The sequence below is a fragment of the Eptesicus fuscus genome, chromosome 7 (assembly GCF_027574615.1).
Source record: "Eptesicus fuscus isolate TK198812 chromosome 7, DD_ASM_mEF_20220401, whole genome shotgun sequence".
Taxonomy (NCBI): Eukaryota; Metazoa; Chordata; class Mammalia; order Chiroptera; family Vespertilionidae; genus Eptesicus; species Eptesicus fuscus.
This window is the reverse complement of record NC_072479.1, coordinates 59,545,255-59,552,010: the sequence shown is the minus strand read 5'-3', so window position 1 is coordinate 59,552,010 and position 6,756 is coordinate 59,545,255.

Below are 6,756 nucleotides of genomic sequence, written 5' to 3'. Positions count from 1 at the left end.
AAAGAGATTTTAATGTTTTTATTGATTTTTAGAGAGAGAGGAAAGGAGAGGGATAAAGAGATAAAAACATTGATGAAAGAGAAACATCATTGATTGACTGCCTCTTGCATGCCCTCTGCTGGGGATCGAGCCAGAAACCTGGGCATGTACCCTGACCAGGAGGACTCGAACTGGTGACCTCCTGATGCATAGGTCAATGCCCAACCACTGAGCCACACTGGGTGGGCACCCTCAAATCCATTAAAAAAACAACATGTCACCCTAGCCGGTTTGACCCAGTGGATAGAGTGTTGGCCTGGGGACTGACGGGTCCCAGGTTTGATTCTGGCCAAGGGCACATATATATATATATACTAGAGGCCTGGTACATGAAATTCATGCATGGGGATGTGTGTCCCTCAGCCCAGCCTGCACCCTCTCCAATCTGGGACATCCCTGTTACAATCTAGGACTGCTGGCTCCCAACTGCTCCTGCCTGCCTTCCTGAATGCCCCTAACCGCTTCTGCCTGCCAGCCTGATCACCCCCTAACCACTCCCTTGCCAGCCTGATTGATGCCTAACTGCTCCCCTGCCAGCCTGATTGCCCCTAACTGTCCTCCCCTGAAGGCCTGGTCACCCCTAACTGCCCTCCCCTGCAGGCCTGGTCACCCCCAACTGCCCTTCCCTGCAGGCCTGGTCCCCCCCAACTGCTCTCCCCTGCAGGCCTGGGTCCCCCACAACTGCCCTTCCCTGCAGGCCCAGTCACCCCCAACTTCCCTCCTCTGCCGGCCTAGTCACCCCTAACTGCCCTCCCCTGCAGGCTTGATCGCCCCCAACTGCCCTCCCTTGCAGGCCTGGTCCCTTCCAACTGCCCTCCCCTGCTGGCCATCTTTGTCCAAATGGAGGTAGTCATCTTTGACCACATGAGGGCAGCCATCTTGTGTGTTGGAGTGATGGTCAATTTGCATATTACTCTTTTATTCTTGTGTCCAAATGGGGGCAGTCATCTTTGACCACACGAGGGCAGCCATCTTGTGTGTTGGAGTGATAGTCAATTTGCATATTACTCTTTTATTAGATAGGATAGAGGTCTGGTGCACGGGTGGGGGCCAACTGGTTTGCCCTGAAGAGTGTCCCAGATCAGGGTAGGGGTTCCCTTGGGGTGTGGGGTGGCTTGGGTGAGGGGCCTGTGGTGGTTTGCAGGCCAGCCATGCTCCCTGGTGACCCAAGCGGAGGCCCTGGTATCTGGGATTTATTTATCTTCTATAATTGAAACTTTGTAGCCTTGAGCGGAGGCCAGGGCAGGCCAGGAAGCTTGGCTTCCTCCATCGCTGGGGGCAACCTAAGCCTCCTGCTCTCTCCAGCTCTGTGGCTGCCACCATTTTTGTTGGGATTTATTTATCTTCTATAATTGAAACTTTGTAGCCTTGAGCAGAGGCCAAGGCCAGCCAGGGCAGGCAGGAAGCTTGGCTTCCTCCATTGCCAGGGCAACCCAAGCCTCCTGCTTGCTCCAGCTCTGTGGCCAGCTGCCATCTTGGTTGGGTTAATTTTCATACTCGCTCCTGATCGGCTGGTGGGCTTGGCTTGGTGTAGCGGAGTGATGGTTAATTTGCATGTTACTCTTTTATTAGTGTGTGTGTATATACATATATACATATATGTATATACACACACACACACACTGAATGGCCAGATTATTATGATCTCTGAATGCATAATAATCTGGCCACTCAGTGTATATCCTATATAATAAAAGGCTAATATGCAAATTGTCCCCTCGACCAGGAGTTCAACCAGCAGGTAGGCCGGCCAACTGCCCATGTCCCCTCCCCCTGGCCAGGCTGGCTGGACCCCACCCATGCACAAATTCATGCACCGGGCCTTTAATATTATACACACACACACACACACACACACACACACACACACTGAGTGGCCAGATTATTATGTGTTCAGAGATCATAATAATCTGGCCACTGTGTGTGTGTGTGTGTGTGTGTGTGTGTGTGTGTGTGTATTTTTTTTAGAAGAAAAAAAGGAAGGGTTTTTCTTCTAATCCTGGGCCTGGGAACAGCAACTCCCCAATAGCAATGCGTATACCTTGCCTCCAGATCCTGTTTTCTAAATATCATTTCCCACTAAAAAAACCAGGGGCCTTTGGAAAAATGGCTGATTTTCAGGCTGGGCTGGGGAAAGTCCAAGAAGAATCTCAAGCATGTTATTTCAGAAAATATGTCCTCAAAGAATGGCAGTGATTTGAAGCCCCTACCACCAAAGGTTGAATGAGGTTCCCCTAATTGAGGACTTCACCCCTTGATTAAAGCAACTTCTGCTTAAAAAAAAGACAGAAGCCACCTTGAAGGGGCTCTTAGGAGCCAAATCATGGGCAATAGATTATAATCCACTGAATAAAATAGAAAACCATGAGTTCATACTGATAGAAATAAATGAACAAATGGAAAGTTTTGTGATTGGCAATTAGGTAGACATAAGCAGAGCAAGGACGATAGGCCAGGCACAGAAAGTCACCAGGTGGAAAGCCCCAGACACCTAGCAAAGGATAACTGTAGGTGGGACCTTGGCCCCAGGGTGACCTGTCTTCCCCTAGCATATCGCTAGACATGTCATTTACAATATGACCTTTCCTTCCTAGAGATAACATCCAGGCCTGAGTTGTATTTCAGCTTCAGACCCAGAAAAGCAGCAAAACCAGACAAGCAACCACTCAGCTGACCTCAGGACCAGCTGCATTGGATAATGACCCCTGCCCTGGTGCCGACCAATCAATCAGTGGAGACCTAGACCCTGAAAGGACACATCTGGAAAACTGCTGAATAGTCTATTGAAATCTTCCGCTGGGACCTCCCCTAAAATCTCCACTCTTAAAACCCTTAGGACAGACAACTCAGCACGCTCTCACTCCCGGAGCGCAGCCTGCTTTTCCCTTCCCCTCCCTCTTCCCATCTTCCACTTCTTTCTTCACTTCTAAGCTCCAAGGCCCTTTCCTTTGCCTCTATAACTTGTTTGCTAAGCCCATTTCTTCTATGAATTACTTCTTCTACCTCTTGATTTTATAAATAAATGTTCTCTTACAGTTTGAGTCTTGGCTCTGAATTCTTTCCTACCCAGAACTCAAGTACCAAGGTTGCTGAACCCAGGTTTGGTATGATCCTTTGGGTCTAACATCTGGTGCCATTCCTGCTGTCTGCAACAGTTTGATGAAAATAAAATATTCAGGGGGGAGCAGCATCATGGTTCAATGTGGGTCAATTTTTTGTGAGTCTGGTCAGCTGGTTAGCAATATTCTTGAATATTCCAGAATAAAATGCCAGTGTGCTTTTAAAAGTGTTAAATAAATAAATAAATAAATAAATAATTCATATAGTTTCAAATACCTTCCCACTATGCTCTTATCCTATATAATAAAGAGATAATATGCAAAATGACCATCACAAGATGGCGGCACTCACAGGGGGTACGGGGCCGGCTGCTCCATGCTCCTGCTGCCCGAGTCCCCTCAGCCCTGCCGGGGGCTTCAGGTCCTCCTGCACCCCCCACTGACTGAGGCTCAGGCAAGCAGGACTGGCGGAGTCACAGGCAAGCCTCGGATGCTGGCAGTGGCAGCAGCAGAGGTGTGATGGGGGCGTTGCCTTCCCCTGATCGCTGGGTCGCCTCCCACCCCTGAGGGCTCCCAGACTCTGAGAGGGGGCAGGCTGGGCTGAGGGACGCCCCCCCTTCCAGTGCATAATTTTCATGCACTGGGCCTCTAGTTGATTATAAAAGGGAAATAGTAAAAGTATAATGGAGAAGCCTAGCAAACACCAATTTAAGTAATGAAAATGAACATCCTTAGTAATGAGACAAATAGAAATCATGGCCTGTAAAGTTCCAAGTATCAAGGTCATAAAAGTCAGGACAGATTGAATAATTGTACCAGACTGAAAGAGACTAAAGAAATATGACAACTAGATGCAATGTGTGACTTTGGACTGGCTAATAAAAGGACATTATTTGGACAACTGGTGAAAACTTGAATGCAGTCTGAGGATTAGGTTGTAGTTATATATTAATTCCTGATTTTTGATGATGGTATTGGGGATACTTAAGAAAATGCCCTTGTTTGTAGGAAATGAACACTGAAGTATTGGGGTGATGGTTTATCAAGTTGCAACTTACTTTCAAATACTTTAGGAGGGAAAAAAAGTTATTTGAAACATTTATGTAAAATTGAGATAGTTTCAAAAATAAGACTTAAAAAAATATTAAAAACCTGCTCTCTTCTCCTCCTTAGAAGAGTTGTCTATACTCCAATTCTTTTTCTTCTCATTTTCTCTTGAACAACTCCAATTAGCTTCCATTTCCATTAATGATCTTGCTCAGGTCACCAATGATCTCTATGTTACTAAATCCAAAAATAATTTTCAATCCTCACCTTGCCAGACACATCAGCAGAATGTAAGTCAGACTAATCTTTCTTGACACATTTTCTTCGCTTATATTCCAGGACCTCACATTTTTTCAGTCTCCTGTGCTGTTACCTTCTCATTTTGCCTGACCTCTAAAGAAATGGAGTGTTCCAGAGTGAGGACTCAGCCCTTTCCTTTTCCTTCTCCTTTGGGGATCTCCTCCAGCCCCCTGGCTTTAAGTAACATGCATATGCTGGTGGCTTACTATAATTTAGCTCTCCAGCCCAGGTTCCTTTTCCAAACTCTGGACTTCCATAACCACTGCTTCCTCCATATTTTCCGCTGGACGGTGTCCAATAGGTATCTCAAGTTTAACACGTTCAACCTCTCCCCATATCGGTTAATGGCAACTTCTTCCTACCGGTCACTCCAAACAGCTTGGAGTTGTCCTGTACTCTTCTCCTTTCTCATGCCCACGACATCAGCAAATCTCGTTTACAGTGTCTCCACCCTGGAACAAGTCACTACCATTTCTTGTTGCAGTTACCCAAGAGGCCTCCTTACTGGTTTGCTTCCATACTTGCTCTCTACAGTTTATTCTTATCACTCTCTAATGGCTCCCAGATTAACTCTGGCTAAAAGCAAAGTCCCTACATGGGGCTACAAACCACGCAATCACTTACTCCAACCAAACTGGCTAAAAATAACAACTTTGGTAATACTTAATGATGTGAAAGATAGTTTCTCTTATACTTTGCCATTTTTTAAAAATAGTAGAGTCTTTTAAAATATGGGTTTTTATTGGTTTCAGAGAGAAAGGGAGAGGGAGAAAGAAATATCAATGTAAGAGTGCAACATCTATCAGCTGCCTCCTGCACGCCCCCCCACTGGGGATGTAGCCCACCACCAGTGCACATACCCAGAGCAACCCTTCTGTGCACAGGACAACACTCAGCCAACTGAGCCACACCAGTCAGGGCTCTCTTGTACATTGTTGATGAAGTGCAACTTGTTAGTATCTATGAAACATTTAAAATAAACATATTATATGACCCAGCAATTCCATTTATAGGAATTATTCTTATGGAAATACACAAGTGGACAAAGACACATATGCAATGTCCACTACAGCATTGTCTGTCATGGCAAAAGAAATAAACATGGCAAATCCATACAAAGGAAGACCGTGTATGATCATGGAGATTCATGGGCTTTGGAAAGATCTCCAAGACATATTAAGTGCTGAAAGAAGCAGATCAGTAATGGCAGAATAATCTCATTGTCTAATAAAAGGTCGACATAAACATGCTGTGTATTTAAAAGAATGATTTGATGCCCGGCTGGTGTGGCTCAGTGGTTGGGCATGACCCATGCACCAAGAGGTCACCAGTTTGATTTCCTTTCAGGGCACATGCCCGGGTTGCAAGCCTGATCCCTAGTAGGGGGCGTGCAGGAGGGAGCCGATCAATGATTTTCTATCTCTCTCTCTCTCTGAAATCAATAAAAATATTTTAAAAAATCAATTAAAAATATTTTTTCAAAAAGAAAACAAAACAGCCGAAACCGGTTTGGCTCAGTGGATAGAGCGTCGGCCTGCGGACTCAAGGGTCCCAAGTTCGATTCCAGTCAAGGGCATGTACCTTGGTTGCGGGCACATCCCCAGTAGGGGGTGTGCAAGAGGCAGCTGATCGATGTTTCTCTCTCATCGATGTTTCTAACTCTCTATCCCTCTCTCTTCCTCTCTGTAAAAAATCAATAAAATATATATTAAAAAAAAAAAAAGAAAACAAAACATAGGTTGTAGGAAATCTAGAAAGGGGTAAAGAAGAAAATAAAAACCACTGGCAACCCAGATGAAACATTTTGGGACATTCCTATAAAAGGCAGGGTTCAGTGAGGCGGAACCTGAAACCTTTTGTAGTCTTTTGCTGATGCCTTGATGTCATCTGGGGGAATGGGAGTAGGGGGGTCTGGCAGTTTGGCTTCCCTGTTTGGGAAATCCAGAAGAAAGGGTCACCCTGAATGATGAAGCAAACATTCACCCACTGTTCATGGAGAAAGCAGTGAGGTCACCTTCATCCTGCAAGCATACTTTGCAAACTGAGATATGAAGTGCCCTGCCAGAGTGAGGATCAGGTGGTCTTTCAGCCTTGAAGTACAAGGAGAAATCAGTTTCCCAGGAGTGTCTTTAACTCACCGGTGTACTCCCCTCCACAGAATTACTTCAGATGGAGTGTGTGGTCTGTGTGGCGGGCACACACAGTTATGAGGGCTGCAGGATGGCTCACTTGGGCGCAGCACCCCTTAGTAGCACGATGGAGGACTTAGGAACATGAGCTGCCCACCTTGGAACAGTTGGTGAGGAAGAGC